Source organism: Myotis yumanensis, unplaced genomic scaffold (assembly GCF_028538775.1).
Source record: "Myotis yumanensis isolate MYYU_CA2020_CCGP unplaced genomic scaffold, mMyoYum1.0.hap1 SCAF_5, whole genome shotgun sequence".
NCBI classification, from domain to species: Eukaryota; Metazoa; Chordata; class Mammalia; order Chiroptera; family Vespertilionidae; genus Myotis; species Myotis yumanensis.
Window position 1 is genome coordinate 32,875,011 of NW_027223756.1, and position 13,701 is coordinate 32,888,711.

Genomic DNA, 13,701 nt, shown 5'->3' on the forward strand with positions numbered 1-13,701 from the left:
TTAAACATCTGTTCACATTTTAAGCGCCATTTTTAGATATTTTTGTTAAATATTCATATCTTTAGTGCATTTTTAAAAAAGGACTTTTAATCCGTCCCCCTCAATTTTCAGGGTTATATATGTTCAAATATATATATGTATATATATATATATATATATATATATATTCAGAAAAATATATATGTTCAGAAAAATATATATATTCTGAAAATATACATATCTGCTATGGACTGAATTATGTCCCCCAAGTTCATATTGAAGCCCTAACCATCAGTGAGGTCATAAGGATGGGGCCCTAATCCAATAAGATTAGTGTCCTTATAAGAAGACACATGGGAGAGTGCTTGCTTGCTCCCTCTTTCTCTTTCTCTACATACACACACAGGCACAGAGGAAAGGTTCTGTAAAGATAACTGGCCATGTGCTCTGGGAGAGAGCTTTCAGTAGACACTGAACTGTACCAGAACCTTGATCTTGGACTTTTCAGTCTCTAGAACTGTGGGAAAATTCTATTATTTAAGTCACCTGTCTATGGTATTTTGTTATGGCAGCAGAAGCAGTTTAAGTCAGGGATATTAACTTTTATCTGTGTGATATTTTGCTTATATTTTCTTCCAGTTTGTAATTTGACTTTCTTTTTTTAAAAAAATCTTTGTTGAGAGTATTACAGATGTCCCCCTTCCCACACCCATTACCCCTCTCCACCAATTCCCACCACACCACAGGCCCTCACCACCCTATTGTCTGTATCCATAGGTAATGCATATATACATATAAGTTCTTTGGTTAATCTTCATTTAACTTCTTTATGGTGTTTTTTTCTTCGTCAAAAGTTTTGTTTTGTTTTTAATGTAGTCAAGGTAGGAACATTACAATAACCGTCGAAGATAACTGTAGTCATTGTTCTCTGATTCTACACAATAGAAGTAAGAAATATCCAAATCTGTAGAGAATTTTTTTAACAGTTTATTTGAGCCAAACTGATGACATATATTGGGGAACAAGATCACAAATGCTCTGAAGAATAACAGTTTTGTAGCTTCTTCTATATAAAGATTTGTGCACTAGGCCTTCCCTTCCCCTGGCTGCCTGCACTGGTTTTCCTTCAGCACCGGGGACTCAGGCCTTTGCTCTGGCCAGAGCCGCCTTCAAAGCCTTTGCTGCTCCGACCGGAGCCGCCTTCAGTCTTCGCTCCACCGCTTCCCGCCTACATATGCAAATTAACCGCCATCTTTGTTGGCAGTTAATTTGCATATCTTGCTGTGTAGCCAATGGGAAGCGTAGCGAAGGTATGGTCAATTACCCTGTGTGTCTATATATCACTAAGAGATGTAAGATCTTTCCAAATGTTGACAGGTTTTATTACACAACATCAAAAAATCATTTTAGTTAAAACTACCACCAATCTCATCAGGAAAGCTTTTAAGTATTGGGAAGCTGTCAAGCTCATGGTTGCAAATACAAGCTTTCAAAAATTTAAAATCTGCTTCATTAAGGACATTGAAAAATTCTTAACTGAAACGAGCTGTGTGTGTGTGTGTGTGTGTGTTACAGTTTTATCCACCAATGCAAATGTCAACACAGTGAAAAAGGCAAATACAATCTTAGTATTATGATGATGAACATAGTTCAGGCCCACAGGCCTCATGAGGTTCTCAAGGACCTCACAGCCAAAGTACCTCTGCTCTACAGGTAGCCTAAGTCCTTTAAACTGCATTTGCAGTTCAGCTCTAACTTTAGGGGGAAAAAAATTTCAATCTAGAGGTGCCTCTAGGCCTAAAAATTGTAATGCAGACCCTCCTTCTTCCTACATACTCCCTAGGATTGGTTTCCTTGGTTCCTTTGTTCTTCCTCATCCAGGGTAAACATTCACCTGCTCTTCTCCAGAGAAGGGCATTAACTGCTTAACAAAGAAGGGAGAAGTTGGGGGTTGTTGAGAAGGAGGAGGTGTCAGATGTCAGATGTTTCAGCCAATTGTATGTCAAAGAGAAAGAACTTATCTCTGAAGTAATCAAGTCTGGAAGAAAGGCTGCACCTGTTGAGATGACCCAAGCGTCTGTCCATGGAAACAACACATCTGTTGATTTGTGAGGCAGGGATGGTAGGGAAAGGTTTACCAGGGGCGTTCTTCCCTGGAATCCCCCAACTCCCTCACACAGACTCATTCCTCTTGGCTTGATGTGTGTTGATCAAAGCTTAGGAACTAACTGGAGACCCATCCCCTGCCCTTCCACAAACAAGTTCAAGCTAAACCAAGGGACATGGTGACACCTCACTGTTTGGCTCTCAGATCATCAAAGGTCTCGAACATCACTCAGGGTGGGGCAAAGAGGTGCTGGAGAAATGCAGGAATACAGGGGCCTGCCCTGCCCACTGGCCTTGTCTTGCCCTGACTTCTCAGGCGGGGGTGAGGGTGGGGGGTCGTGTTAAAGCTCTTAAACTTTGATCCAGCAGTTCTACTTCTAAGAACTTATGCTCAACAGTCAACATCAGATATCCACAAATATGTAACTCTAAGAATATTCATCAGGTCTTTATAATAGAACTGAAAATAGCCAGAAAGAAAAACAACGACAAGGAACTGGTTGAATAAACGATGGTACAGCCCCATGTTTGGAAAAGTGGTTCCCAAAATGGGGTCCAAGGACCCTCCAAGGTCACTGAAACCCTTTCCGGGATCCACATGGTCCAAAATGTTCACAATAATGCTAAGACATTACTTAGCTTTTTCATGGTCTGTATCTTTGCAGCAGTGGTGCAAAAACAAAAGTGGAAAAAAACCTGCTGGTGAATTGGCACAGATCAGCACTGGCACCAAAGTGTACTAATAATCATTTTAGTCTTTATTGTCAAGCACTTGCAGAAGAAAAAAATCCAACAGTTTCCCTCAAGAATGTCTTGGATAAAGCAGTAGAAAGAATTAATTTTATTAATCTTGGACACAGTTTTAAATATTCTATGTGACCACATGGGAAGTATGCATGGAGTACTTCTGCTATGTAACAAGTAGGATGGCTGCCCTGAGGAAAAGCATTTGTTGTGATTGCATTGTGGGCTAAAGGTCCTACTTTTGTCACCAACATCATTTTCACTTGAAATGGCAAGGCTACGTTAACACTTTTGTGGGCCCTAGAACTTGTACCTTTGTGAGCCCTTTCCTCTATAACATGACATAAAAATTACATTTTGTGACTGTTAGGTCAAAAGAGGGTCCAGGAGCTGATGCATGCCTCCGCCAGGCAGATGGTGACGTAGATACTGGGCCCTTCCAAAATCCGTAACAGGCCAGTGCACCAGGTAAATGGTGACGCAGATACCAGTCCTGCCCTGGAATTCCTAACAGGTCAGCTACCAGGCAGATGACGACACCTGGAAACCGTGACGACCCCCGCGGCGGGAACTCCCATAGCTCATGCTCCCCTGCCCTCACTGAACAGCTGTATAAAAAAAGCGCCCCCCTCCCTGTTGGTGCGGATCCACGTGCCCTGTCTTTGGGGCCCGTGGTTCGCAGAATAAAGCCTTTCCTTTCTTTCTTTTCTGATTAACTGGACTCTCTTTATTTCCTACGCCGCCTCCTGAGCCGCCTAACCTAACAGTGACTGCATTGGTATAAAGACAAATATATTAATTAAATTAAATTATTTTATTTTATCTAAAAGGGTTACCAGACAGAGAACCTTGCCGTGAGCAGGCCTGCCTAGGGCCAGCTGGTGGTGTGTGTGTTGTTGACTTAATGTAGGAGATATTTCACAACATGTGACTCTGTGGGAACGTTTATTAAAGCTGGGAACAGTGAAACAAGGAAGGGCTTAGCACAGAAGAAGCAACAGGAGAGCCTAGCTGGGCTGCCTTTGCTCCCTGGGAAGTCAGAGAAAGGGGGCCTTGGAGACAGGTTCAGGGGGTTAGTCTGGGACAAGCTGCTGTTACCCACTGCTCCCCTAGTTCCAGTCTCCTGGGGTCCCTTAGAGCTTAGGCGATGTGTGCCTGTGGGGTAAGCAAGCGGGGAGGGGAGGGCATGGTGTGCTTCCCCAGAGGGAAGAACAGGCACTGGGTCCTTTGTCTGGAGGGTTTTTTTCTCTCTCTTGCGGGTGGAAATCTTAAGGGAGGTCTCAGGGGAGTGTTTCGGCAGAATATTCATCAGTTTTCTAGGTGTGCTCTTTCAGGGTCGTGGTTGCTACTTATTGGTCAATGTTAGGGCAGGGGTTAATTAGTCATTGCAGCTGGTCGTGGTGTCATCCATCTGGTTTTGCTGCTTTTCTAGGCCTGGAGCTGAAATGGAATGTAGGCCTAGATGTTAACTTTAGGGAGGTGACCTTCTGTGTCTGCTGCAAATTGCTCTGCCGGTTTGTTCAGCTCTCCGTCTCAATTTCCCCATTCTACTTGCCAAGAAATTTTTCTAGCTTCTCACTATCCTGCCTTAGTACCAGTGCAGGTTTTTTGTTTGTTGTGTTGTTGTTTTTTAATGGAGGATGGGTCCCATGAAGGCAAAAATACCTAAGGCCCACGGGTGGTGAGGGGTGGGAGTTGGGGATGGGAGGGTGGAGCCTTCTGGAGAAGGGCCTCTGCATTGAACAGCTCCAGGGGACAATATTCCTAGAGAGTTCTATGAGAATGGCACACTAGGAGGGGCATGAGGGGGTGGGCAGGGCATCAAGATCAGCTCTTGGGGGAGTGTGGACTCTAACCCAAGAGCAGTGATGCCTGACTGAGTAGGGGGTGAGTGGGGGGTGGGGTGGATGCTGGGTGCAGAGGAAGCCAGGCCCCTGGAAAGGCTCTCTTCAGTTCTGAACCATGAGAGTTCAGGAACCAGATGAACCTGGGTTTGAATCCTAGCACCAGCCTGCCCTCTCTGTGATGTCAGGTATATTTCTTGGTTTTACGAATCTGTAGTGTCTTCATCTGTAAAGTGAGGATAGAAATGTGTCAGAAATCGCCTGCCTGCTTGAGGCTGTTGAGAGGGAGAAATGATGGGATGTATGTGACCCGGTACATGGTGAGTGTACAGTAAGATGGAGAGCAAAATCAGCCTTTTGGACATTACCTACTTCTAAGTCAACATCAGAAACCAGTGCGGGGAGGAGGTGAGTGAGTTCCTTCGTGGCTCCCCGGGGTTGAGACTGGCATTTATTGGACAATCATCCTTTGTGCCTGGCCTTGGCCAGTACTGAGGACCTGGGGAAGAAGCCTCAGGTCTGTTCACCACCGAGGCACCAGAAGGCTGCAGGCATCTTCCCCTCTCCACACAGGCCTGGCCTGACAACACACCTAGAATGTTGCTCTCCCTGGGAAGGAGCCTGGCGCACAGCAGGTGCTCAGCAAGTATCAGTTGAGTGAATAAATGAAGTCTAGCATCCTCCTGATTTGCTGTGGCCCACAGAAACCTCACCTGGCGGCTGGCCCCTGCAGAACTGAGGGGCCTGCTCAAGGACCCAAGGAAGGACATAGCAATAAGGCAGTGGTCTCTGCACCTTCCTCTGACATCCTTCTGCAACTTCCCTGGGGGTGGGGGGTGGGGTGGTCCTCGCACATCCTTAATGCTTTATTTTGGGACATAAAGAATCATCATTTCCCCAGTTTCACCTCCTATAACTCTCCCCTTCACTCATTCCATTCCAACAACCCCACACTCATTATTCCTTTCTTAAAAATCAAAATATTACTGACATAACACTGTAAGCTTAAGGTGTACAACGTGTTGACTTGACACAGTTATGTATTGCAATATGTTTATCATTTTCCCTTTTAGTTAACACTGCTATCATGTCACATAATTAACACCTATTTTTTTGTGGTGAGAACACACTATTCCTATGCCCCAGGACCTTTGCACTTGCTGTTGTTCCTCATGCTTGGAACACTCCTCCCCCAGATATCCGCATGGCTTGCTCCCTTAATTCCTTCAGGTCTTTGCTTAAATGTCACCTTGTCAGGGAGGTCTTCTCTAACATTTGAAACTCCATCTCACTTCACACTCCCTATCCTCCATCCCTGCCTTGTTTTTCTCCACAGCATTTATACCATCTACCACATCATCTCTTTTGCTGATTGTGTTTCTTTCCCTCCTAGACTGCAACCTCCAGGAGGGCAGGGAAGGTTGCCTGTTCTGTTCACTGCTTTATCTTAATCACCCACATTGGTGGGTGGCCCAAAGGATGACTTCCGTACCTAATTGAACCAGTGAATGCACGAGTGGCATGGATTGGACACTGCTTCGCGAAGTCCAGTGCAAAGCACCCTGGTGAGGGGAAGAGGTTAGCGCCCCTGCGCTAGAAGTCAGCCCGAGGGCCGGAGGGATTTGATGGGAGGGGCGGTACCGTAAACAGCACATCAACCCTGCTGGGTGTAATTGTTATTTAAATTTGGTGCTCAGGTGCTCAGGTGGCTTCCCCCTCCACACTCGGGCAGGTGGAGTAGGGGTAGGGCCCTATTTACCCAGGATAGGGCACTACCGCCTTCGGGAGGGAAACCCAATTTACAGATTCACAGGGGGCCCCTCCTCTGTCTGCTCGTCTGCAGTTTTAAAACAGTGCGCGGTGCTAAAGACCCACTGTTTACATTAGTGAATCCCAACTGGGCTCGATTGTGAACGTTCGCTCAAGGGAAGAAGTAGCTAATGGCTCCCGTGTGCAAAGCAGGTCCAAACTTCTGGGGGCCGTGAGGAAGCAGGATAGTTGGTCACAGGACAGAACACTCGGGGGGATTTTATCTCAAAACAGCGGCGGGGAGGAGGGGGCTCTGAGGGGCGCGGGAAGGGAAAAGCGGTAACAGCAATTGCGCCTCCTTCTCTGGGTGAATGCGAAGGATTCCAGAGATGAGGCAGCGAAAGTCCCATGCCGAGGGCCAGGAACACAGTAGGCGCTCAATAAGTGCCACGGGCGACGCACGGGCCGGGACGTGCGCTGGAGAAGCGCTTCTGCCAGGGCATCTCTGCTCGGGCAGACCTGCGTCCGGCGTCCGGCGTCCAGCCTCGGCGCGCGGTGCCTGAGCGCAGAGGGCGGGACGCCAGGCCCTCGGTGCCGGTGCCGGTGCCGGTGCCGGTGCCGAGCGAGGAGAGCCGCCGCGCGCGGGGCGGCGGGGCTGGGGTCAAGGCCGGGGCGGCGCGGGCGGGGTGGCCGGACGCGCGCGGACGGGATGGGATGTGACGAGCGGCGCGCTGTGCATTGTGGGAATCCTGGGGCCGCCGCGACTGGTTCCAGTTCACTCAGCAGCGGAGCCGGGCGGAGGGGGCGAGCGCGGGGTGTGCGGGCGGGAAGCGAGGGGGCGGGCGGGCCAGCCAGTGCGGAGCGCGGAGAGAAAAAGGCGCGAGCGGCCCCGAGGGCACAGACCGAACACCTTGCTGCCGCCGCCGCCGAGCCGCCCGTAAGTGCCGCGCGGAGCCCTCGCCGCGCGCCCGGTCCCGGCTGCCCGGTCCGCTCGCGCTCTTCCGGCCGCGGGTGCCTGGGAGCGGCCCGGCCTGGCGCGCACCCGGTGGCGCCGGTCCGGCTCGAGCCACCGGGCCCACGCCGGGGCCTCGCGCGCACGGCGCCTTCCCGGGCCGTGCCGGGGCCGCGCGGGATTCCCTTTGGTTTTGTTCAGAAAGCAAACCCGGAAGCCAACTCCTCACCACCGCGTCGTCCTGCCCGCGCGCGGGCGCTTTTGTGCGGAGGAGACAGTGGGGCCCCTTTCCCAGCGACCCTCCCCTGGGCTGGCGGGCAGACGGCTCGGCCCGAGGCCGGGGGAGGCCCCGCGGCGCCGGCTGGCCGGCCGGGGCCTGGGCGCCCAGGGGCGGTGGTGCGCGGAGTTGGACGCGGGGAGGCCCCGCCGGCCCGCGAGTTGCCGGCACCAGCACAATAAGTCGGGCCGAGAACCGGGTAGCCGCGGTGTAGGCGCCGGGCTCTCTCTGCTGGGAGGGAGGGCGGGGTGGGGGCGGTTGGAGGACGCTCGCGGGACTGGAGCCGGGCCGGACAGGGAGAGGGGTGTCCAGAGACTGGCCTGAGGAGGGGCCACGGAACCCCCGCTGTTCTCGCCAGGCACCGGGCCTTTGTTTGCGTTCGGTTGGGAGTTTTAAAGGTAACTCCGGAAGGCTGCAGACTCCCCTGGCGGAGGAGGCCCGGAGGGCAGAGACGCGCGGCGGGTGGGGTGGGGTGGAGTTCGAGGTGAGCTCTAAGGATGCTGCTGCCGGGTCACCTGACAACAGGTGTGTGGCTGGTGCGCCCCACCTCCACTCCTGCAGCGGCCACAGATCACTCCCGGATCGTGTGAATAGCTTGCTTGGAAGGTTCTTTTAGACAAGATGTTGGGGGAAATATTCCCGAGTTTGAAAGTGAAAAGGCTTTCTGTAGAACCAGCTGAGGCAACCTTGAATTCAGTAATCACAAGGACCGTGAAGGCCCTGTAAGATTTTAATGATTTGATGAACAGCCAATAAGAATAGGCAATTAGAGGGGCACCCCTGCTAGCTTCTCTTTTTCTTCCACCTTTGTGGTTTGAGGTTTTACCGTTAAAGGGGGGAGTGGGGCCGTGCTTTGTTCCAGGGCTCTCTGCTCCAGGGCCCCGGGGGAATTCTGAACAGCTTTAGGTTTGCGTGGGAGGCTCCAATTCTAAGTTAGGTGGGATCCAGCTACTGCAAGCCACCTTGAGAGTACTCTCTGTCGTCAGAGGAGTTGTTAGCTTCGAAATGGACACCTTATGCTGCAACTGGAATTAATACCCCTGTACACAACTAACCAAAGTTGGGCAGTGGCATCTCAATCTTGCACAAGAAACTACTATATATATATATATCTGTAAACCTATTTTTTCTTTAAACAAGCACCACCAAGACTTTAAATTTTCTCTCAAAAAAGTTTTAGTAGAGTGGGAAATCTCTCCAATCTGTCATTTTTTTAAACCTGTCCCCATTGTATAGTGATAAAGGTATTAAAAAGGACAGAAAGTAGTTTGAGGCAGGGCCTTCAAAATGAGGAAGGGATAGTTCACATTTTATTAAACTTCGAGAGTTGTCTAGAACAGCGGTCGCCAGCCGGTGGTCTGCGGACCACGGGTGGTCTGTGAGGCCCGAAAGATTGGCGACCGCTGGTCTAGAACATCACATGCACAACTGTAAGTCACTGGCTTGGTCTATAGCAAATGGCCAGGGAGTGGTGCATCTTAATCTGCCACTTCTGGTCCTGGAGATGGCAGAACTTGGGGAGGGCCCTCATTCCTTTCCCAGAGAGAGGCTTGAAATACGTGTATTCTGGGACGTGCCTCTTGTGCCACGCCAGCACGGCCAGGTTAGGTGAGCTGAGAGGTAGCGGTGAAGGATTAAGAAAAGACACAAGAGAAGAAAGCTGGGCCTGGGTGGGACACTGCCCTCTCTCATGGAGAGGCAGTGCCATGGCCTGTAAGCTGAGTCTTTAATTTATAGCCAGATTCCACGAGGCAAAGTATGGGCGTGGTTACAACGTTCTCGTTCTAGTGGGTTTCAAATCTACTCAATTACATGCACCTGATCAAGCTTTGTTTACTTGCTGCACCTCCCGCAGCTTATATCACTTAGCCACGAGGGACCACAGGTTTGGACCATAACCTGTCCAAACACTGTAGCCGCTCTCCACAGCCTCTAATATTGCAGAGCTAATACTGCCCCAAGTCATTTAAAGGAGATTTATTTAAATAAAAGAACACACTGAAAACCTAAAAATCTGTATGTGGTGGTCATCAGAATTGCAGCAGCCTCTAGTTCTTGTTTGGGCATGCCTTTGGATTTGTGTTGGGTTTTTCAGAGCTCCATTCTTGGCACATGGGCTGGGAAGGGGCAGGGGTAGTGGGGTGTGTACTGGTCCTGTGGGTTCTCCTCACTTTCTGTAGCTTTAAAAGTACATTGGGCCTCACCTCAGCTCTTATGAGTGAGCCTGAGTGGTTAGCTCTTCATACCAAAGAGTTGTATAGGTTGTTTGCTTGGATTAAACCTACCAGGTCAGTGTCCTTCAATAAATATTTCCTGGGAATTAACTCTGGGTCAGGCACTGAGGACAGTACCATGATCAAGAAACCCCAATCCTTTTCCTTGGGAAGCTGACATGTTGAAAAGACACGCAAGCGGCTGTTGTGAGGTCAGTGCAGGAGGCCACAATTGCTCCCACAGTGGCCCCCAGGACGGTAACCTAACCGGAGCAAGCATTTACCAGGCACCACAGAAAGGCCAAGTAACAATTGGCTGGGCAAAGGAGGGCAGGTCGGGATAAGTGTTTGAGGCCTGGGGAATCACCTGTGCAGAATCTTAGAGTAATGAGAAAAAGGTCATGTGGGGGAGCTGCCCGAGATTCAGGATGGCTGGATCCAGGAGGAGAGTCGGGTGAAGCTAGAGGGCCAAAAGGGCCAAATCACAGAGAATCCTGATCAGAAATATGCTGAGGGATTTAGACTTCATCCTAACAGCAGTGGCTCTGAGCAGGAGAGAGATGTGGTCAGAAGTTCTTTATTCTTATTGGGAACTCTTCCCCTCTTCAACAAAATTGAATGGTTTCTAGATGCCACATCTGACCAGGGTTCTGCCCTGTTGAAGTTCACCTTTTAACTTGACCTTTGATAGTCTTCCATTGGAGTGGTCATCTTAGTTTGACGTAGCCTTTAAAAGGGAGAGGAGGTGTGAAGCAAAGTTTCGTGGTAAAGGAGGCAGACAGTGCCTTGCTAATGGAAATACAGGATGAGGCATAAGCAGGTTTACAGTTGTGAGTATGCAAAAGTTTATTATTAATTGTATTTGCCATACAAACAACTGTAAACCTACTTTTGCCATACCTTGTATAGTGGTGATTCTTTTTTAAAAAAATGTATTTCTATTGATTTCAGAGAGGAAGGGAAAGGGAGAGAGATAGAAACATCAGTGATGAGAGAGAATCATTGATCAGCTGCCTCCTGCATGCTCCCTACTGGGGATCAAGCCGGCAACCTGGGAATGTGCCCTGACCAGAATCGAACCCGGGACCCTTCTTCAGTCTACAGGCCGACACTCTATCCACTGAGCCAAACCGGCTAGGGCAAGTAGTGATTGTTTTCGTGCAGCTGGGGAAGCAGACCATGAGGAGGAGACAGTTGGGCCCCTTGTGCGTGGAGTTGGACTTGGTGAGGGTTTGTAGAGGTGAAATCTTAATCCCAGACTAGTTTCCTGCAAACTGTTTCCTGCTTATGGTGAATAACACTCGTGTTTGGGTTTGTTTTTCCCCCCCACCACTAAAAATCTAACATGTGAGGGAGATACGTCTGCTGGAGCAAAATGTGCGGTTTAGGATTTATTTACTATCTTATTTATTCTTTACTCCCTGTTTGCAGTTCCTTGGTTCCCCCAGGGTAGACTAAATTCTTTAATCATCTTTATGATGTAGTGTTTTATGAATGGAGAGAGATGTTTTTTCTGATTGGCTAGAGTACAAGAGCAGGTCCCTGTTCTGAACCAATCAGAGCACAGCTAGTGAACCCAGCCCCTGTGAATGATGCTTGTGTAGTATATCCACAGGCCTCTGGGAACATGACAGCAGCAACATTGTTAACCATTCGATATGATAGGAGTAAACGGAAGAGAATGCTGTAAATAGGATTAATGTCCTATGCTTCAGAATTAAGTATCTCAGGTTCACCTTTGTGATTGGAGTTGATGGGAAGGTGATAAATGCATGTGGACACATGGGCATTTCTCCAGCTGCATGGAAAGGATGGGGCAATCTTTCCTCAGCCACAGTGACTTGAGCACTGATAGCTCAGATTCCTTTATCCTCAGGTGCTGAAGTTAGGGATGTCTGACTAGCAACTCCCCAGCAGTTATAATATTCATTCAGGATCAATATGCATGAATTCATTGCTTAGATAATAAAAGACTTCACAACTGACTATTTCAGTGGTTTTGTGAGTGCCCTATTTATTTAAGAACTTTTTTTCTGCTGCATCTCTAACGGAGGTCAGTCTCTTATAGATGTGAGGAAGGTAAGTATTATCCTCTAATCTGTGTTAATGAGCTGGTCCAGTGGTAAGAAGAGAGGTCATTGGAGCCATAGAATTGTCAGGGAGTTGGAAGGCTTCTGCATGGCTCCCACCTCAGGTATCAGGGCAATTGTGTTCCTTTCCTGGGAATCCCCAAAGTAACTCCACAAGATCCCTGGATTTCCAGAGCCTCGGCTCCCACAGGGATTAGCCAGGTATGTGTACATGACGGTCCTAGTGAAGGTCCCCAAGTGGTGTCCCACTTCCATATCTTTGAGTCCTATACCTTTGGAAATACTACTCTCATCTTTGCCAAGAGACTCTCCTCCACAGTAAATGCCAACTAATCAGCAAACATCCAGCCAGTATTTGAGAGCCTCCCAGGTAGCAGGCAGAGATATAGTGGTGGGCAGAGCTGACAAAAGATAAGGAAATAGGCAGTGATGAGACAGGGTAATAAGTGTTGAGGGTGAGGTAGTTGGTTTTAGAAATCTATATAATGAAAGGGTAATATGCAAATAGACCATAACGGTGGAACGATGGGTTGCTATGACGTGCACTGACCATGGGGGAAGACGCTCAATGCAGGAGCTGCCCCCTGGTGGGCAGTCCACTCTCACAGGGGGAGCTCTGCTCAGCCAAAAGCCCTGAGCCAGGCTCATGGCTGGCGAGCACAGCGGTGATGGCAGGAGCCTCTCCCACCTCCACGGCAGTGCTAAGGATGTCTGACTGATGGCTTAGGCCTACTCCCGAGCAGGTCTACGCTGTCAGTCAGACATCCCCAGAGGGCTCCCGGACTGCGAGAGGGCGCAGGCTGGTCTGAGGCCCCCCCACCCCCAACCTGAGTGCACAAATTTTGTGCACCAGGCCTCTAGTGTTTATATAAATTGGATCTAGAGGGGCAATTAAGTTGGAAGGAAGGCCTGGGACTATATTTGCAGAGCACTTTATATAAGATTGAGAACATATTAAAGGATGGTGGCAGGCTTAGGGACATTATAAGGGATTTTTAGCTGGGTTCAGGGACTACAGCAGGAATGTCCACTGAGAAAACTGGGAGCAACCCAGCCTGGTGGAGCCCTGGTTGCTAGAAATAGGGAAGGAGGTAAGCAGGGCCTTGTATGCAAGGCTGGAGCTGGGTATGGGCTCCCCCAAAGCGGACTGTGATTGGGGGATAAGGCAGGAATGCAGAAGAGAAAGATCCTTGATAGGTCTGCATTAGCAGAGAAGGTTTGGGGACCACTAAGTATGATAGTCCCAGGCAGAAGGCTGAAGAGAACGTTCCAGCCTGAGCATGTACCAAATACTGTAGGTGGGAGTGAAGGTGGTTTGCTATGCAGTGAGAAGCCTGTTAGGGTGTCTTGTTAGGGAGGAGTAGAGTAGAGTGGAGTGGTAGGTAGGATGGCCCTTTGCCCTCCTCACCTCTGTGTCCCTTCCAATAGTAGAGGGCTTGGGGTTTTCATGTCCATCTTACTCATGGATCCTCACAGCCAGGCTTCTAATTAGTCTGTGCTATGAAGAAAGATCATGTTGACCAGAGACTTGCATCTCCCTCAAGCCTGGCTCATTGCTCTGTATAGCCCCTCTCCAACAGTGTGTCTCTGAGTAAACTTTGGGTTTCTGCAAGCAAGGTTCCTGTCTATTGTGATTGATTTATAGTTAGAGGAGTTGTAGAGATAAATACCACAGAGATCCCTTCAGGAGCAACCGCAGAAGCTTCATTTCCTGACCTGATAACAGTAACAGAGGTAGCCAAGCTAA

The 13,701-nt window shown here is 49.3% G+C and overlaps 1 protein-coding gene across 8 annotated transcripts in view; it reads left to right on the forward strand.

The window, feature by feature from the left end:
- The first annotated feature begins 7,243 nt into the window (after positions 1–7,243).
- MACROH2A1 (macroH2A.1 histone) overlaps positions 7,244–13,701 on the forward strand; it is a 75,324-nt gene continuing 68,866 nt past the window's right edge. For 3 of the 8 annotated variants that reach the window (XM_070414961.1, XM_070414965.1, XM_070414964.1), the window contains exon 1: positions 7,244–7,359. The gene's annotated coding sequence lies outside the window, so the exon portion shown is untranslated. The remainder of the gene's footprint in view (positions 7,360–13,701) is intronic. The other 5 variants (XM_070414957.1, XM_070414959.1, XM_070414958.1 and 2 more) reach the window with 3 other exon arrangements.